General features: G+C 38.6%; 1 long non-coding RNA gene across 1 annotated transcript in view; it reads right to left on the bottom strand.

The window, feature by feature from the left end:
* LOC122801222 overlaps positions 1-10500 on the bottom strand; it is a 249695-nt gene extending 239195 nt beyond the window's left edge. The window contains exon 1 of the long non-coding RNA XR_006364677.1: positions 10304-10500. This is a non-coding gene — a long non-coding RNA (uncharacterized LOC122801222). The remainder of the gene's footprint in view (positions 1-10303) is intronic.
* Between the last annotated feature and the right edge of the window lie 10606 nt (positions 10501-21106).

Consider the following 21106-nt stretch of genomic DNA (forward strand, 5'->3'; position numbering starts at 1 on the left):
ACAAAACACTGACATCAACAACAACTAAAAAGTAAAAAAACAGGCAACCGACTTATAAGAAAAACTGCTTGGCTATTCAATACCATGAAGACAAATAACATTGATAATTACTAAAAATAATAATACTTGTCAGGGATTAACAAATTCATCCTCTTATAACATCCTACCTTTCTAAGCTCTTCAATTTCAGCACACTAGCAATAGATAACATGCTATTTAAACCTGGGAAATGGTAGGCATCCAATTTTAACCGCCATACCAATTCCTTAAGTTCCAGCAACGATTCAGGTCCACCCCCTATTATTTATGACCAACTGGTCAATTATTGTAAAAATTAAATTCATGTTCCGGACACTCCTTTATATGTTTCGCCAGGGCATTGTCCAATTTTCCTTTTCTGACGGCGTACAGATGTTCATAAAGACGCTCCTGCAGTCTCCGATCCGTTTTTCCTATGTAGAAAACGGGACAGGAAGTGCACTTGGCCAGATACACCACATGGGCACAATTACAATTGAATCTCCCCCTGATGTTAAACTTGGAATCTCTAATCATAAAATGAGTACCTGCTTTGACAAACCGGCAGTATTTGCACATACTGCATTTAAACATCCCCGATCTGGCATCAGATGGCTGGGTATTAATTTCTAAGATCTTCTTTAAATTCAAGCCTCTCCTGAAAATAACTTTGGGAAATGATCCAAACTGGAAGAAACTTGTGAGGCCAGTGTAGCCAACTTGGTGATGGCCTATTGGGAGAAAGAATTTGTATTTTCCAACCACACAATCCAAGAAAAAGCTCTTTTATACAAACGATTTTTGGATGACATCTTTATTATCCTGAAAGGTGATAAAGAAGTGGCAGAAGCTTTAGTTACAAGTTTTAACAACTCAACAGAATTTCTCAAATTTACTTTGAATTTATCTGGGGAGAGAACAGCACACCTAGACGTGGATTTGCACAACAGCATAGCCCATGGTTGTTTTCTAGCAAAAATCCACTGGAAAAGTACATTCTCCAATCCTTATTTGCATTTCAATAGCAACCATCCACTACATCAGAAGAGATCGATAGTGAAGGGCCAGTTTGTGTGAGTGGCCAGGATGGTATCAAGAGATAACGATTTTTTTGGATGAATGTCTTTTCGTTCAGGATCTTTTCCTGAATAGAGGTTACCCAGGTGGGCTGATTGCAGAAGTGTGCAATGAGGTTCGTTTGAAGAGGGAGAATGGGATATATCTCCCGTTATTAAGAAATCTAAATTCAGAACCGGGCAAATTACCTGAAAATGTTCAGGTTTATAACTTCTTTCCCTGCAGCTTCATCACTTCTTATAATGTTGATGCGGGAGGAATCGTGTCAATCATCAAGAAAAATTGGAGCTTTCTTGTGTCAGACAATCAAGTTTCTTCCCAGTTTGGATCATTTCCCAAAGTTATTTTCAAGAGAGGCTTGAATTTAAAGAATATCTTAGAAATGAATACCCAGCCATCTAATGCCAGATCGGGGATGTTTAAATGCAGTATGTGCAAATACTGCCGGTTTGTCAAAGCAGGTACTCATTTTATGGTTAGAGATTCCAAGTTTAACATCAGGGGGAGATTCAATTGTAATAGTGCCCATGTGGTGTATCTGGCCAAGTGCACTTCCTGTCCCGTTTTCTATATAGGAAAAATGGATCAGACACTGCAGGAGCAACTTTATGAACATCTGTACGCCATCAGAAAAGGAAAATTGGACAATGCCCTGGCGAAACATATAAAGGAGTGCCCGGAACATGAATTTAATTTTACAATAATTGACCAGTTGGTCATAAATAATAGGGGGGCCCTGAATTGTTGTTGCTGGAACTTAAGGAATTGGTATGGCAGTTAAAATTGGATGCCTACCATTTCCCAGGTTTAAATAGCATGTTATCTATTGCTAGTGTGCTGAAATTGAAGAGCTTAGAAAGGTAGGATGTTATAAGAGGATGAATTTGTTAATCCCTGACAAGTATTATTATTTTTAGTAATTATCAATGTTATTTGTCTTCACGGTATTGAATAGCCAAGCAGTTTTTCTTATAAGTCGGTTGCCCGTTTTTTTACTTTTTAGTAGTTGCTGATGTCAGTGTTTTGTATTAGTATTATAGGACATTTGTTTTATAGTTTATATAATTATATCCACCACTTCTTCTCCACCAAATCGACACTAAAAAGTCAAAAGAACCTCCGCTGGCTTTACCATAAAGGGCTGCCCTCCAAAACAAATCCAAACCAAGGTGATGAAAAATACCCCAAACGGTATAAAATAGCACAGTTGTTCAGTTCCACAGACGTATAAATCCACTGCTCGGTACAACAGTAAAAAATATTTAATGAATGAAAAATAACACAAATACATAGACGAAACTGGGATTGAGTGCGCTTTCATCTAAACCATATAGACTTCATCAGAATCCATTGTTTAAAATGATCAGTTTCCTTAAATACATTGTTAGTTAATAGATTAATTGAATAATGCCATAATTGCAAAATTGTTGCAGAAAATAAAAGCCACTTCCACATTTGTATTCACATATTAACTCATACACTGGAATATACTGTGCTTCTTGTGTAAAAATACATAAAGTATTATAAAGTTCATGTTATTCAAAAAACAAAACAAAAGTAAAAACCAAAAATAAAAATATATAGGTATATAGGTAAAAAAAAAGAGGAAATAAATATATAAAGATACATTTCTAACCGTATGTAGGACCTCATAGTGTAATGTCACAAGGTGCAAATATGTGTAAATAAATAAATAAATAAATATACCATTCAGTATTTTAACATTGATATATAACTACAATTCAAAAAGTGATTTTATATTTATATATATATATATATATATATATATATATATATATATATATATAAAAACACATATAAACAAATATATATATCAAATATATTTCATATAAAAGTTTGTAAATGTATAACAATATAAATAAATAATTAAATACATAAACATATATATATATAAATGTATTAATAAATATATTAATATATTAAATACCAATAATTGATAAAAATGGGTAAAATAAAATAAAATAATTTATTACAAAGAGGCCACAAACTGCTAAAATGGTCTTCCACAAGAACAAACTTCTTTATTGTGTTAAATCCTTTTAGGGTTATTTGCTAAAAGTTTCAGTGCAGGTTTGATTGAGAGGTGGTCGTTCATCCCGCTGGAACCATAGGCATCCAATCTGAGCTGCCAAATTAATTCTCTATATTCCAGCAGGGATTCCCAATCACCTCCCCTATCCCCTCTCTTAACCTCTTCAAGAACCCAAAACTTAATGTTGGCTTTTACACATATACTGGTGTGTCTAAATAGTGCATTATTGTCATTTCTCTTGTTTATGTCCCTTATGTGTTCGTAAATACGTTGTTTTAACTTACGTTCAGTTTTTCCAACGTAATAATTCCCGCAGGTCAGACAATAGGCTAAATAGACCACACCCTGAGTATGACAGGTATAATAGCCATTACTTCTCAGTTTTAAGCCTATACTCCTCAACCAGAGCTCCTTTTCCCCTGTTATAAAAGAACACTGTGCACATCTACCACATTTATGTGTCCCCACCTTTTGTTGTGTTCCACTTGAAATTAAAGGTTTTTTCCTCTCAAAAAGTTTTTTAAAATTGATGTTTTTCCTATAACCAAACCTCAACGGTTGTTGAAAAATACAACAATCGATACTCATTCTAGAGATTTTCCAAACCTCATTAATCCCCTTCTGTATCCAACCTACTCCTTTGTAATATGTAAGGGTTAGACGGGGTAGGTCACCACTATCCATGGCATTGGTCTTGGTTCTCCTAAAATCAATTGCTGCCATACTAGTATTTATGTTATTGTTGGTTAGAAGTGGGGGATACTGAATATTCCGTTTTCTTATGACTTCTCTCAACATTTTTAATAAGTCTTAATGGGTATCCTCTTTCCATAAATAGACCTTGTATTAATTCCATTTCTTCAAAACAACCATCATTGTCACTAGTCATACGTGAGGCCCTGATCATCTGACCCTTAATAATGTTCCTCCTTAAATATAATGGATGGTCACTCTCAAAATGTACATATGAATTTGAAAAACACTCTTTTCTAAAAATCCTAGATTCATATTTTTTATCTATCTTGTTTTTTGTAATTGTTACATCAAGATAATTGACTTGTTCAGTGTTATGTTGAAAGGTAAATTGTAAAAATGTAGTTGTTGTATGCAAATACTGAATAAATTCTTCAATTTGTTCTACAGTACCATTCCAAACTATAAAAATAGCATCCAAAAACCGGAAATATTTAATAACATGTTCCCAAAAGGTTGATTTGAAAACATATTGCAACTCCCAAAAAAGCATAATAATATTGGCATAGATGGGGGCACACGAGGACTCCATTGCTACCCCACCTATCTGATGGTAAATATCTCCTTGAAAATAAATAAAATTGTTTTTCAAAACTAGCTCCATGTTTTCAAGTACCAGTCTAAACTCTGCTTTATTTAGAAAATTAAATTCAATTAACATATATTCAAACCAACTTAACCCAATGTCATGCGGTATTACTGAAAATAAATCTTTGACATCAATTGTAATAAAAATATAATTCTCATGGTATGGATCAACATTGAATTTAGTTAAAAAGTCCCACGAATCAATAAGTATGTGATAATAATCTTTGTAAAAATACTTTAACTTAGTATCTACATAAATAGCTAAAGTCTGCGTTTTTGAACACTGAGATGTCACGATCGGTCTAAAGGGGGGGGGGGTTGGGGCATCTTTATGTATTTTTGGGATGCCAAAAATCTCAGGAACCACTGGTTTGGGTACTTTGAAAAAATTGTACAGGTCCACATCTATAAGCCCTTGTAAAAGGTTATCTTCCAACCAAAGGTCTATTTTCCTCTGTAACAAATATTCATTTCGTTCCTGGATGCAATCTGATATCTGTCACCTGTGTTTAAAATATCAAGCATCCTTCTAGTATAATCCCAGTGGTCCATCAAAACCACCCCTCCCCCTTTGTCGGGCTTCATGATTCTTATTTTGTCATTACACTGTAACATTTTCAAAATATTAATTTCTTCCACTGTCAGGTTACTATATTCTTTAATTCCATCCTCCACTTTAAAACCTTCCCTGACCATATTCAATACATATGTCTCAAAGTTAGAAATATCATGTTGTAAGGGAGGATTAAACACACTCCTTCTTTTTAACACATTTACTACCGTTTGTTCCTCGTGTTTAGATGTAATTTTCAGATGCAACTTCCTTGTAAATAATTTTATATCAAGTAGAATCTCATCAATTTTGGGTTTTTTAATGGGTATAAATGAAAACCCTTTTGTGAAAAGGCCAAAAAAACCAGTTGTGACCTCTAATTCGGTAAAATTGTATATATAAAAATTATTTTCAACACATATTTTACACCTATTGGAGTTAACATATTCATCCTTGCTAACATCCATTTCTCCAGACCAGTCAATATCATAATGCATATCTCCACTATATATATACTCTCTGCTCTATGTGTAGAATTAAGGACATCATCATTCTCAATAGGGGTTATTGCAATATTATCCAATTTACACCTCATCTGAAATTGTTTCCCCCGTTTCCTCGAATAGTGGTTCCCTGTTGCCTCCGCATAGGAAAAAGGGCGATTCTGTTTCTTTAATCTTTCTGACCTCCGTAGGCCCTCTCCCCCTTTCCCCTAAAGGGTCAAAATGGTCCAGTTCATCATTAACTACAAAATCAACATGTTCATTGTTTAAATTAGTATAAACTGACCCTCTTTCCTGGAACTGTGTCCTATATTTGTTGGGAGGTTCAAAGTCTAGCCTTCTACCACTAATCTCACTAACAGGAGACAAATTGTCGTTAGAGGACCTTTTCCTATAATATTTACTTGGATCCACGTAGGCCCTACCTTCTTTATAATCACGTAAATCACGTTCAATTTTCCCCAACTTCCTTTTGTAGTTTTTGGACACATTGAAGTCTACATCATGAAGCACTTTACAATAAATATTTTTGTATTCATGCACAGTAAAAAGTAAATCTTTACTAATATCTTGTTGCAATTTGTCAATTCTCTTTTTAGTATCTTCTAATATTTCTACATTACTGCGTATCATAGCCTTTAAAATTGAAATACCACACTCGTTAAGTATGTCCGAAATAACTTTGAACAATTGTACATTCCCCCGTATATTGTTGGGGTACTTGTTAAGTCTCAGTCCCTTAGGTACTATATTACGCTCAACACATTGTGTGAGGTACCAGTTCTCCAGACACAGGTTCCTATATTTGTTTAAATCAACTTCAAAAAGCTTACATTTGTCTTTATAACTGTAGTTGTCCTTGGATGTTTTCTCTGTTTCTTGCATTGTCGTTGAAAAAGATTTATCAAGCCATTCAGAAAAAGATATATTATTATATACATCCAAGGCACTACTTCCTTTGAAAGGAGCAGTTAAATCAGATGATCTTTCAGGAGTCGGATTGCCGAGGCATTCGCCATTACCGTTAACAGAACCAGAAACGCAACAATCGTTGTCAGTTGTGGATCGTGACGTCATCACCGGCCTCCGACAAACTTCCGGGCTTCCCTGAGCACAAGGAATGGACTCACCGGAGCCCACCAAACTGCCTGAATCAACTACACCCTGCGAATGACTGTGAATAAGTCTTAGAAGTTGGCTTAATAAAGAATTTTCACTCTCCATGGGGGATCCCTCGTAACGCTAGCGGTTGTACAGGTAAACAAAATCCACCACTTCTTCTCCACCAAATCGACACTAAAAAGTCAAAAGAACCTCCGCTGGCTTTACCATAAAGGGCTACCCTCCAAAACAAATCCAAACCAAGGTGATGAAAAATACCCCAAACGGTATAAAATAGCACAGTTGTTCAGTTCCACAGACATATAAATCCACTGCTCGGTACAACAGTAAAAAATATTTAATGAATGAAAAATAACACAAATACATAGACGAAACTGGGATTGAGCGTGCTTTCATCTAAACCATATAGACTTCATCAGAATCCATTGTTTAAAATGATCAGTGTCCTTAAATACATTGTTAGTTAATAGATTAATTGAATAATGCCATAATTGCAAAATTGTTGCAGAAAATAAAAGCCACTTTCACATTTGTATTCACATATTAACTCATACACTGGAATATACTGTGCTTCTTGTGTAAAAATACATAAAGTATTATAAAGTTCATGTTATTCAAAAAACAAAACAAAAGTAAAAACCAAAAATAAAAATATATAGGTAAAAAGTGCTTCATGAAGTTTTGAAAAGAGGAAATAAATATATAAAGATACATTTCTAACCGTATGTAGGACCTCATAGTGTAATGTCCCTTTTGACTTTTTATATAATTATATATTTTTTTATACTGGTAGAGAAGCATGTATTTGCACTGTGTTAGTTTTCAGCATCGCTAGTGTCCATCACCGCTAGTTTTTATCTTGCTTGATGGTAAACATAATATATTATATCACAATATAAAGTACTGGTTGTTAGGTTTACTATTCAAGTGATTTTGGACTAGCGGTAAGATCAAAGTCTAGGTACTTGGTCATTTTAAAATGTTGATTTTATTGGAAGGAGAAGCTGGTGACATCATGTATCCCAGCATTTAAATTAGCCACGGAAGTGGAGCGGCATTTATAAATTTCAATTTCTGATGAAGTTGGCGAGGAGTCGCCGACGAAAAGCAGGACTTCTTTGTTGCTTTAACTAAACAGTGTTTTACCGTACCGGTTCTTTTGGAGGTGGACTGTTTTTCAGCTACTCATTATTCTGGTGGATGTTCTTCTGGATTCCGTTTTTCAAATATAAAACATATCTGTTTCACCTTCAATATAGGTTTGAGACTAATAGCAACATTTAGTCCTGGAGTTTTGTCTGCATTTAATTCTAAAATTCATTTATATTCAGAAGAAGAAAGTTAACTTTTAAATCAAAATACCCCCCCTTTCAATTTTAAAACAGCTTTTCCTCCCTCTTCTCTCCTTACGCACATTTTATAAAACTATTACATTTTAGTTATGGTTCATAGTTTAGTACTAAGCTAACTGCCCTTGTGAGCCATATTAAGCCTAGCCAATTATCTCTTCGGAGACTCAAACCCTGTACCTTGTGTTTGTAAGGCAAACACATTAACCATTAAGCCACCCTCCCAACCCCTTAGAGGATATTTCTAAATGGAAAATGTCTCACGTAGGCCTTCCTCCCTTCTATTTCTCCTTTCCCTAATCTTATTCATACTCCTCACTCAAACACTTTCTGTGTATTTTATTCTGCTTTTCCTATTCTCTCCTATCCAGCTCTACAATCTTCTGTATGTTCTTTCTCACTATAGGTTCATAGGTTAGTACTAAGCTAACTGCCCTTGCGAGCCCAGTAATTTCCTTCCTTTCTCGTTCCCAAATCCAGTTACTCTTAACTCGTCTAGACCTAGACTCTTCTCTCCTTACTTACTCTCTACATAATCTATCTGGCTGCTACATGAGAACTCTTTTCTACTTCTTTCGGCTTTTCCCGGTTAGGGGTTGCCACAGCAGATAACCTGTCTGGTCATGATTGGCAGTGGAGTTTTGTGGTGCCGAGTTGCCAGCCCGGCGCCCAACCTTCTACAGAAGGTACAGACACAAGTATCCAATCCACATACAGCATGTCTCAACTACCCCTATTTATGCTCTCTACTGCATTGCAAATAATATCCCTATTGTTCGCCTATATTGCTATGCAGCTGTGTATGAACAGGACCAATTTTTATAACTGATCTCCCATCAATCTGCTTTGTATAGGTTTTTGTGAAAAACTATCAGTGCAATTGTGTGGATCATATCCTGCTTTTGCTATCTGTTAATAAGTTCTGTATTATGGTAAACCCTAATGAAATGTATTTTTTTTCTCTTTTATAAATTGCTGTACAGCGCCCTCTACTAAGAGCACACATTTTAACAAGGACGTCACATGAGCTGCTCAAAGAAGCATCCTTAATGTTTTATCCACAAAACATAAAAACCTATTGCGAAATATTTCTAAATGAAAAAGGTCTCACATCAACTAACACAATACAGGGTTTCCAAGTGCTCCTCTTTGTCAGCATACCTCGCAACTGTATACATTTTCGCTTAATATTTTGGTCTGTTTCTCGTAAAACTGTGGCTTTCTGGCAAATCATCACCAAATCACTGAGGAATTGAGTCAGAAAATTACGACAGAGTTAAAAACTTCATGCCTTCAGAAAATGTATGTCAATGCAAAACCTGTTATTCTATCAACTTTCTAAGAGAGCAGTAACTATCAACTGTCCCTCTTTTTTGGCTTTTGCCCCCCATTACTTCTGGCTTTGTTACTCTTAACAGGTTGACAGGTATGTCTTAAGACACTATTAGTATATTAGTACAAGTATTTGGGCACTTGTGTCCTGCGAAAGAAAAAAAAAATTGAAAAAAGCAAATGTGAAATTTTATGAGAAAAAAAACATTTGATATCTTCAACAGCTTCTTTAAACAATTATTTTGTATATCAGACACCTAAATACTACATTGTACAGCACAAGAGACTCAAATGCTACAAGTTTTTTTTTTTTTTTTAATTTGGCAAAATTATATTCAGTCCTTTGCATTGGTTGCGGGTAGAGTCTGTCCTATAAAATGTCACGTTTCCACGTCCCACTTTGAGCACCCGAAAAGTGGAAACTCTACGTGACGCAGACAAATAAAAAGTCCCCGAAAAGCGCCCTGCCCGAAGATCAAATTGTTCAACAGAGTCAGAAGCAACTGCACTTTTATTTCCTACGCACGACCGCCCGTCTTTTACGTCATTTATCACTACGCAGGTAAATCCAAAACGCTACCAGGGCACTGGAGTGTAAGTGTCAAACAGCTGATTGTTTCGCCTTCAAACTACTCTCCTTCCGCCGGTCTCCGAAGATTCCACATATCTGCACCCATTAACATTGCGTTACCACTGCAGCAATTAGATCATTATCCCTACACTAAGTGTTCTTATAATTATTTCATTTTAAATGTTCCCCAAACGACACTGCCCCAATATTCTCCTATTATCCCTACAAGTGATGTACTTAAACTGAATTTATTTTAAATGTTCCCCAAACGCCACTACCCCAATATTCCCCAATTATCCCTACACTGATATGCTTAAAAGGATTTTTTTTAAATGTTTCCCAAACGCCACTATCCCAGTATTCCTCCAACAGTGGACAACCAACCTGTCATAGTACGGCACTCCGAACAACTTTCTCGTCGTTTATACAATTTTTTGAAAGCGTTGCGATAAACAGTCGAGAAATTATCTAAAGTGATACTTGCTGAACGATGCTGCTGTCATTCCAAATAACGGGTCTGGTCCACCACGAAGCGCAACTACTCAAAACTTATGTCTATGTTTACGTTGCAACACGCTTTTTGTGTTCAAAATGGAGACCGGATACCTAGTGCATTCCCTAAACTCACCACGTGCTTTGCACCCAGTGTTCTAGAAAGAAAATACGCGCGCAAAAAATTCACGTCTGCTTTTCTTGAGCGATTCTGTTTCCAATTGTACTAAAGTGAACATGGGATGGCTTGAATACTAAACACTCCAGAGTTAAACGTTGGCTCGTGACAGTCTTAACAGAATGACATTTAGCTTTTCCAAACGTTCTGTAGCAGGACACACTTAAAGCAGTACGTCTTCTTGAGGCATTCTTAAGGGAACGTGATTAAGAAAGAGCCATCCTCGAGGCACAGCTGTTTTCCTTAGTTAAAAAAAACTTTGTTCTAGGTTGGGTATAACATTTTGTGTGGAGTGTAATTATGTCGGTTCTATCAACAAATAATTGTGTACATTTATAAAGTATAGCTCTTAGCACAAAAGGGGACAAAATTAATACGGGGGCAAAGACCCAAAATTACTGGCAAATTAAAAAAAATGCTCTTATAAACTTAGAAAGTTGTTAAAATAACACGTCTTGCATTGCCATGTTTTTTTTTCTGTAAGATCTAAAGTCTGAAGCTCACATCCTTCTTATTTAGTAACTGCAGTCATCAATGATTTTTTTGAGGTTAGCGTTGTCGCCTCAGAGTAAGAGGTTCTCCCGTTCGCTTCTCGGCGGGAGCGCCTTCTGTGTGGAGTCTGCACGGCCTCCCCGTGGTTGAGTGACGTTAAATATATGGTGGTAGATGCGATCATGCGTGCGTGAATGGGTATGGAAGGTTGGCGACCCCTAACCGGGAAAAGCCTTAAGACATTACTTTTTTGGCCATCAGTGACTCCGAGTCATAAGTTTATGGGGAACAAACCAAACTATTAAGCAAAAAAAAAAAATACATCCTGTAAAATTCTGCATATTTTGGGAGATATTGCGTAAAGCAACAAATTGATAACATGCTGTGTGAACGTACTAATTAAAACTGCTAACAAATGTCCTAGATTTTCAAATGCAGTGTTCCAGGGTTGGAATATTAAAGGCCGAGACTAATTTGTTTACTGAGTATGGTCCACGGACATGGACGGATGTTGAGTATCCTGTTTGTAGACTGGTCTGTATACTCTTTTCAGCCATAACTTGGATCACGAGGGCAAAAGGTAATTAAAAGATAAACGGAATGTAGTGTAGCCAATTAAGCAGCATTTTTTGGAAGGTGTTAAGAAACTGGGATATCGAGGTAAAAAAAACTCGTACAGAAAGAGAGTGAGAACATGCAGATTCCACACAGACAGTGACTACAAGATAGTACTGAACTACAGACTCAGCTGAGCTGTGAGGAAAATACTTCACCATTGTGTCTGTCTGCTTTTATTTAGTTCTACCAGCAGAAATCCATTGTACCACTAAAAGGATACTATGTACTACTAAAGATCTAAATTTAGCTTAAAAATTACTTGTACATAGTGGCAGATGTATACATTTCTGATGCATCCCTTAAATCCTGAAGTACCTTGTAACATTTCCTGAATAGATAAATGTCTTGCAGGACTTTAAACATGAACTTTGAGGCAGTGCATAACACAGTGCTGAGAAGCGGAAGACCACTCAAATCTTTCTGTGATTCTGTTTTACAGAAACTGACCAGGCGTGGCTCCTTCTATGGTTATATCACAAAGGATTGCCACCTTTGAAACAGGTAAAAAAAAAAATCCTTCAACACTAACTTCATCATTTCACATTGATTAATTTATATTTATGTATAAACAAATGCATACACTTGAAAATAAATATACACCTAAAATAAAAGCTTCATTCAACAAACAAAAATCAGTGAACAGTTTCCTAACACATAACATTAAACATTAGCATATTAGAAATAAGCACAAGTGATATTTAGAAAATTATCAGTTTCTAAAAACATGACACCCATGCACTGGTTCAGTAATGAAGGAGCTTCAATCCTCACCACTAGCACCAGTGAGGGGAGTCCACATTGGGAGGATAACAAGTACACACACAGTAAAGTACATTTTCCCTCAAGAGCACACAGAGATAGATCACAGTCAGTCTGGAGCTGGTTTCTCCCTTTCTCTCCAGATCCCCAATAACACTGGCTACTGGCACAGCTATATAGCCAAGTAGTCAAGCCAAAACCTCCAGTACCCTCTCTCTCCAACCAGTGCTTCGTGTCCCTGCCCAAGTAGCTGACACACACACACTTTGAGATTTGATTTGTATACAAACACACACACACTCCTGGGGAAGACTGACACAGGTTCACTAGCTATGCCCCCTTCTGCCATAAGGTAGTAATCACTGCCACCAACTACTCTTATCAGCTACTATAAAAGGCCCTTACCAAAGGGTGTCCAATTCTACTGTGCAATTATATTATTATCCAAATATTAAGTGTGACGAACAGCAAGGCTATTGGAGTAGGTTATACAGTATCACAAAATACATGCAAGTACTCTAAGAACTTAAATTATCTCTACATAAAAGAGTCACAATTGAAAGTTGTAAAATATTTAATAATAAATAATAAAAAACACAAGACGATACTTATTAACTCAACACAATGACATTAGAGAGTCCAGAAATCACAGGAAATAATTTAAAACAACATTGTAGGAGAGTCAGGCATAAATATAGAAAACAGCTAGACTAATCTTACTATTTCTATCTCTAAGAGAAATCACTGTTCTAAATATCTTACTTACAGAGCAAAGCAAAGTGCTGGTGAGTTGTTGTCAGCTTCAGAACAAAATACAAAATGCTATCTCTCTCTCTCTGAGAAATAGTCTTAAATTGATAATACACATTACTGCAGAGCCATTTCAGATTACATCATTCTTGTTACCTCTGCTGAACTTTCCCAGGCTCACAGAAAATTTTAACATTTCTTTTTCATCTGCACCTGCTAGGAAGCCACAGCAATAAAAGACACTTTACATGTGAAACTTAGTAATTATCTATGTCTTAAAGGAGTACAGCACCCACAGACTCAAAAAAACATGTTTAAAACATCATGGCATGATGTTTCCTACACTTTAACAGCACTCTGGGATTATTTACAGGATTTTAAATATTTTTATATGTAATTCCAGACTCTGACCACCTGGAGGCTGGCATATTGACGTGGTTTGGATAAATCAGGTTGCCATCCAGTATCCCAGAAATCATTGTTTGGCTCAAAAATGTTACATCATGCAGGCCTCCGTTTGCCTGAAGTTCCTGTCATTTCATAGATGTTGCATGCGTACAAAGTACTGAGTAAAATAGAACAGTGTAAGTAAAATTCCCTGCTGCTGGATGACTACTTAAAACAGAAACAGTGTAAATGCCACAGAACACACTCAAAGTGCTGTTTACAGGTGCCTTTTTTTCTAATTTAGTTTAAATGGCAATAATTTGTGAGACAATGAATTCCAGTCCATTTACTTCTCCCCTCCCCCATAACACTTAGCTTCCCTATCTGTCAAAGTCCTGAGGGTAATTTGACTTGGTAATTGCATTGATTGGCAGATCTCATCAGGGTGCTTGACTCATGTAATTTAATCTTTGCTCTAACATTCCCTTTGTTAGAGGGGACATTTTTTTGCTGCACTACAGCCATGGCCGTACTTGACTGCAATCACATCCAGTAAGATCTTGCACCAAGGAGCTAAAGAATAAAGCATTTATACTATTAACCAGTTTAGATCTTTATTAATTTAAGTGGTAATGTATCACTTCATGCTTCCACCTTGTTAAAAATGAGATTTACATGTGCAAAGTGTGTTGGTATGCAGTGTTTGCCTTCATATGTTTTTACTCCACTGGCTGGTTTGCAAAAAAAAAAAAAACCTTTTGCAGTGTCCCTGGATTTGTCTTTGTGCATGCAAACCACATTGCTATATTTTCCCCTTCTTTTTTTCTTGTGTCCAGAAGTCACTTATAACAAAGTAAATTTTTTATTGATTTTTTTTAAATAAAGGACATTAAGGTTAACTTACATTGAATCAGATAATGGATGCCACTGCAAAGAATCATTGTTGAAATATTTGTGCATGGACAAAATCCCTTACTAAATCTATTTGCCAGCCTCCAGTTCAATTGGTGCAATGGCTTTAATATACTGGTGTGTTTGCTCATGCCTTCCAAATATCTCCACCATTACATACCAGTTTTGCAATGTAGTAACCACCTGACATGCCCATACACCTTTAGCCATCAATATGCAGCTACTCCTGTTCATGTGAGTATGTGAATTCATTTTCAGATTTAAGGTGTGGAAGCTGCACTGAATAATTCTAGGTGCTTGTTCAGGTTTCACATGGTGCTTGCTTAGAGCTACTCTCATGTTAAGCCACTATGAATATGTTGCACTGCCACCCTGATACCAGGGTAATGTTTTAATCTTTCTATTCCCGCACTGCACACTAGCAGTATCTGGTGCAAATACAACAGAGAAGTATGCAAGCAATACACCACCTATGCATCATTTGCCGTGCAGAATGTACAAGTATGCATACCACATTTCTGTGTTTCCAAACATCGGTGTTACTACACTACTACTGAATAAAATGAACAGCACTCAGGCTGGGGGAAGCACAAGGGAGCCATGACATCACAGAATGGGTGGGTCTTATTATTTTAGTTAGAATCAGATGACGGCTGTGGTGATGTCACTTTGGGGAAGGGATCTGATTTAAAAAAAAAAAAAAAAGTACCTGCACTGCCTGGCCTTGATGATGTCAGTGATTGGGCAACTCCAGCAAGCTTTATTCAAATGTGAGAGAATCATTTTGTAAGTGAAACCATCACAGTATGAGAAGGTAGGCTTCTGCCAGAGAAATATGCATTTATGTATATGTCTAATGCTTATTAGAAGCTAAAAGAGTTAACACGTTTTCATTCTATTTTATATACAGCTTAATTCTGTATGAAATTATAAGATGCTTTTTGAAACTGCAGTATGCTTTCTGAAACTTGCAAGAAGCCCCCTGATCTAGTAATTGCTAGCACAGCAAAATTCATGTTTAGACGCAGGTGATTATCTGCTAGGTCAGGAAGTAATAAATGAAACAATACCATATTCTATAATGTTATGATTTTGAACAATTAGCTCTGTTCGTGTTATGAGAACATGCACAGCTGCGGAAAAGAAGATATACATAAGACAAAGGACTGCTTGAAGAATCTGTACTTGCTTTGTACTCGAATTAGCTATAGTACCTTGAATGGAAACATAACATAGTGGGAAACTGTATCTAACCGGTGGTCACCAAGACCACGTTGTTTTTCTTAGGAAGTTTTTCATAAAACTGATAGTGCAAGCAGAAAATTATGGATAAACAGCTGCTATGTAATGATGATGTTAAAACTTGTGATCTGTTACATCAGCTTGGTACGCAATGTCTTGTTAGAAAATGTATAAAGATAAGCTTACTTCCTGATTTTAGTTAGACAAACTCTGTATCAGCACGTTTTTGTCTCCTTGCTGCAAGATTAAAGTGCCTTAACCTGAACCTACCGTGTATTGATCATTTACTAGCAACATGTACCTTCCAGAGACCAACTGTTGATATGATGGGGATTTCACAGGCATCAGCATCTAGGGTACTGCACCAGTTCCTGAATGCCATGTCAGCACATGTCGGTGATCATGTATATTTCCCCAATTCCCGTGAGGTATTGGCCAGCAATATGCGTCTCTTCCAGCAAATAGCAGAATACCCTGAGGTAGTGGGTGCAATTGACTGCACACACATACACATCAAAGCACCAGCTGGTGAGCGGTGTAGGGCCTACATCAACTGCAAGGGCTTCCACTCCATCAACTGCCAGGTCGTGTGCGATGCCCAGGGCATAATACTGAATGTGTGTGCTGGCTGCCCTGGAAGCTACCACGATTCCCATATCTGGCATCTGATGCAGCTGTACCAGACATTTGCCAATGGGGACATCCCTGACGGTCCCCTAGTGGGAGATGCCGGATACGCACTGGAGCCGTGGCTGATGACACCCATCAGAAATGCCACACACCTGAACAAGAACTCCATAATGAGGCACACGCACAAACACAAAATGTAATCGAGCATGTGTTTGGGATGCTCAAGTCACGGTTCCGGTGCCTGGACACATCTGGTGGAGCCTTGCAGTACTCACCAACTACATGTACCCAAATTGTCATGGCATGTGCCATGCTACACAATATGATCCTGCAAAAACAGCTGCAGCAGGAACAGCATGGGGCAGGGCCAAACAGCCCTCCACCATTGCCAAGGCCTGCACAGGCACAGCGTGACTTGGAGGAGGAACAACCTGAGCCTGCCCCAGTAGGCAGAAGGAGGCATGCCCAGTATTCCTTTGCCTTGGTAAAGAGGCAATGCATAGCTCATACACTGGCTCAGTAGGAACCCTGGAAATGATACCTCTCTCTGACTCAAACATAAAATAAAAGGGATGCCTAACTTGACACTACCTGTTTCCACACATGTATAGTGAGTGTACTATGTGCATCCGACATAGGCAGCCCTGCAGCACCACCTGAGGCATGATTGCCATGTTTTAAGCAATATAAAGCAGTGCTAAGCAGCTTTTACCACTATTTAGTATATGTAAACAAAATTGCCCTCGCTAACTAGCGCAACGTCGGGCAATGTTGAGCAAAGTCAGGTAAACATGCTCATATCTGCTTTACTTTTCTTTAAGCAGTCTGGTCTGCCCAGCATGAAAATAAAAAGCAGTGACAGGGCTCGAAGCCAGGATACTGTGTACTATAGTCACAGTACTGAACCACTAAGCCATGGCAGCATTTCACTGGCAGAGCCACAGCAGGACAATTGTACACTAATGCAAACACAAAGAAATGCTGTAGCATGCCCCTAAAGAGGCATATGGGTAACCTCCCCCACAGGCCTATGCAGACAGAGAACAGCAGGCCAGGCAGTGTGATGTGGGTTGGGTAGGCTATGAAGTCGCAATCTAATATACGTGACAGTGGACGCTAAGATCTGTAGTACAGTAGTATGCCTCAAGCCAGTACGATAGGCAACAGTACACACTGAAATGGAGTACCTTACATAGTAGTGCAGGCCTAGCAAATGTGTATAAGTGTCAGTTGAACCCCTCATCCTATGTGCACCCACAGTAACAATCAGGTCTGCTCCCGGGTAGAAATGTACAAAGAATAGCTGTCCCCTCTGTATGTAGAAATGTTGATAAGTCTATGCAAAGTGTCTCATGGAAGCCCTGCAGGCACAGCATGATCCCTGTTGATTTATAACACAAAGGTGAGCCCTGCTGTAAAAATACAACTTGATTTTCCACACACATATAATATAAATGTCTATAGTGGCCATGCTCACACACTTCAACAAATGTAGTGGATTTCATTCAGCATCACACTGAAAGGTCATACTGGGCATGCTCACACACACAGACTAAATATGGAGGTGATAATAAGGGATCTATGGACAAATGTGGTTAGTCATCTCTACTTCCAGAAACACATTCACAAAGTGCTCAGAAAATCATGCTATGTGTTCACATAACCTGCCAAGGTCTGTGCATGTAGGTCAAAGGAGATTCCATCTACTCATCAGTCATCAGACCCGTCAGAGAGTACCACAACACACTTGCGATGAATCCGACTAGGCACCGTCAGCAGCTGGAAAGACCACTGAAGTACCTCAACAAGAGGATTACTGGCCTCAAACAGTTGCCCCATGCAACAAGACTGAATTTAACCCAATCTGTACTCTGTTGCATACTGTCTACTCAGGAGATCTCTGCATAACAGACAGGTCCATGTCATGGCAACACTCAGATCTGTTCTGAGTTACAGCTCAATGGCACTAAATATACAGACCCAACTGATATTGCCGACATCCTGGCAGATAGGATCAGTGTTAACTTTACCCCCCTCTCACCCATGAAAGAGCACATGACTATAATGGAAGACTGCAAAGTTGCTGTCATCACGGCTGCACAGGTAAAAAACACTCTCCAAAACCAGTATCACAGCAGCCATGGGACCAGATAATTTCCCAGGCTGTGTTCTACACAAACCACAGAATGAACAGGCACCACACCGACGTACCATAGCCGCACCTCAGGCTTTGTGCCAGCTGAATGGTGCACAGCAACGGTTATCCCACTACACAAGGGTGGAGACACCATGGACCCCAGGAACTAGCGTCCCATTAGCCTGATGAGCCTGCCCTTCAAGGCCATGGAATGTATCATCATACAACTTATAAAAAATACAGTTGTAATCCCCAAACCCTGGACCACAACCATGTTGGGTTTGTAAAATGCAGATCATGTCTCCTAAACCTAATAGATGACATTGAAGCAGTCACCAGAACCGTAGACAAGGGTAAGGTGGTTCGCACAGCCTATGTAAATCCTGCCATGGCTTACAACACCACCCCACACTCTGTAAATATAGCTAAACCCACTAAATGAGGTATAAATTGCTATGTCACAAGATGGGTTGCCAACAGGCTTACTGACAGAACACACACTTTCACAAGTAGCAGATTCCATGTATGACCTTGGACCAGTGACAAGTGCAGTACCACAGGGTCCAGTCCTGGGTCTTGTCCTGTTTAGTATCTACTTCCCTGAAGTAAACTTTAACATGGAAGGTCTGTGGCTACTGAAGTTTTCAGATGACTGCAAACTAGGAGCCATAATTGTAAACACTAAAGATGTGGACATCCTACAAAAGGGCCTCACTGAGACAGATGGCTGTTGTCAAAGCCATGGGCTCAAGCTCAATGCCAAAATATGCATTGTCATCCCCTTTGTTAAAAACTCTGTAGCCATGAACTACAACATAGGCGGTAGTATACTTAACACTGAAAGTGTGACAAGAGACCTTGGGTCACAGGTGGACAGTGGACACAACTGTAATAATCACATCCCCACAGTAGTCAGGAAATCCTCCTATGTGGCACACCTCATCACAAAAGGTGTCTCATGCAGAATAGAAGAGGATATTGTTCCCCTCTACTCATCACTCACTAGAACCATAATAGAGTACAACGCCCCTTTTGTTATGTACCTCACAAGACAACTACAACAACTGGAAAGCTTGCAGCAATACCTCACAAAGAGCATTAGCGGCCTGAAATACATGCCATACACAGACCATCTGAAAATGCTCCAGCCGTACTCCCTTGCATATCGCTTACTCAGAGGTGTTCTCTGCCTAACATACAAAGCTATGTCAAACACAGAGCTGTTGGACATGCTCCATGTAAAACACTCACATTCCCACTGATCTTCGGACCCAAAACCACGAGTGAAATACCAAAGGAAGGGGTGTATCCATTTACCTTATGGATACCCACACCTACAGGTTAGTGGCACAGCATGAGGCCTTGGAGACCATGCAAGTGCAACTAAAATTGGGCAAAGCTGCTTATCAGATTGTAGCCTGCTACAGATCACCTACCTTGTCTCAGGAACCTCACTCAGTAGTCCTGAGAACAGTGGAAAATACAAAGGTCCTATCAAACACCATTATATGAGGAGATTACAACTACCCAGACATTGAGTGGGAGAATTTCTCGTGTACAACGTCCTTTGTCCAATGTTTCCTAAAGTTTAAAACCTCTAACACCCTGGAACAGCTGGTCACCACGCCCACTAGAGGTGACAACATACTGGACCTGATCATCACCAACATGGGGTACCAGTGTACCACAACAGAGATAAACCACTCGCTGGTAATATCAGATCATAAAGTAATCACACTGGGCATCCACATCCCACCCCCCCCTCCAGTCAATGAAACCACTGTGAAGACATTTTCAAAAGCAAACTGCACACTTCCCAAGACCAAAGTGGAAAGTTCCAAAGCCCCCTTGCTATAGGATAATGCCATACAATCTGCCAAATAATTTACAAGTGCATCCTATGAGCATCTACAGGGATGCATTGATCGAGACATCCCAAATAAACCTAAGATGCACTCCTCCAAAAATAAGAAACCAATCTGGTGGTCGTCGCCCATAAATAAGCTAGACAACAGCAGGAGGAAATGAACACATGATAGAGCAAACTTCACAAAAGGAAAGGCATCACTGATCATTATTAGGAAGAAACAATGATCACTCATAAAATAATCCAAGGTCAGTTTCTAAAGACAAATTGCCAAGGAATGTAAGAATAACAACCACAAAGCCTTCGTTAGCTATACCAAACATGTAGGTGGCAACTTCCAGATATGCTGTCAGCTACTAAAAAATGGCAAGAAATACACTGAACCAACTTACATTGCCCACATCCTGGGAGACAGGTTCAGTGCAAACTTCCCCCCATCACTCCCAAAAGGGCCTGTTTCCATCCCAGAAGAATGCAGAGCCCCAGACTTCATGGACATGCAGGTAAAGACAGCCCTCTCCAAAGCTAAGAACACAGCATCAATGGGACTGGATGGTGTCCCAGGCTGCGTCTTACACTAGCCCCAAAAGGAACTACACCCTCACCTACATTCACTGTCCAGACTCAATTGTACCACAGGCTATGTACCCAAAGAATGGCTTACACCAACAGTCATCCAGCTCCACAAAGGGGGTGCCACAACAGAACCTGGAAACCATTGCC

The sequence above is a fragment of the Protopterus annectens genome, chromosome 1.part0 (assembly GCF_019279795.1).
Source record: "Protopterus annectens isolate FY-2018-M chromosome 1.part0, PAN1.0, whole genome shotgun sequence".
Lineage (NCBI taxonomy): Eukaryota > Metazoa > Chordata > Ceratodontiformes > Protopteridae > Protopterus > Protopterus annectens.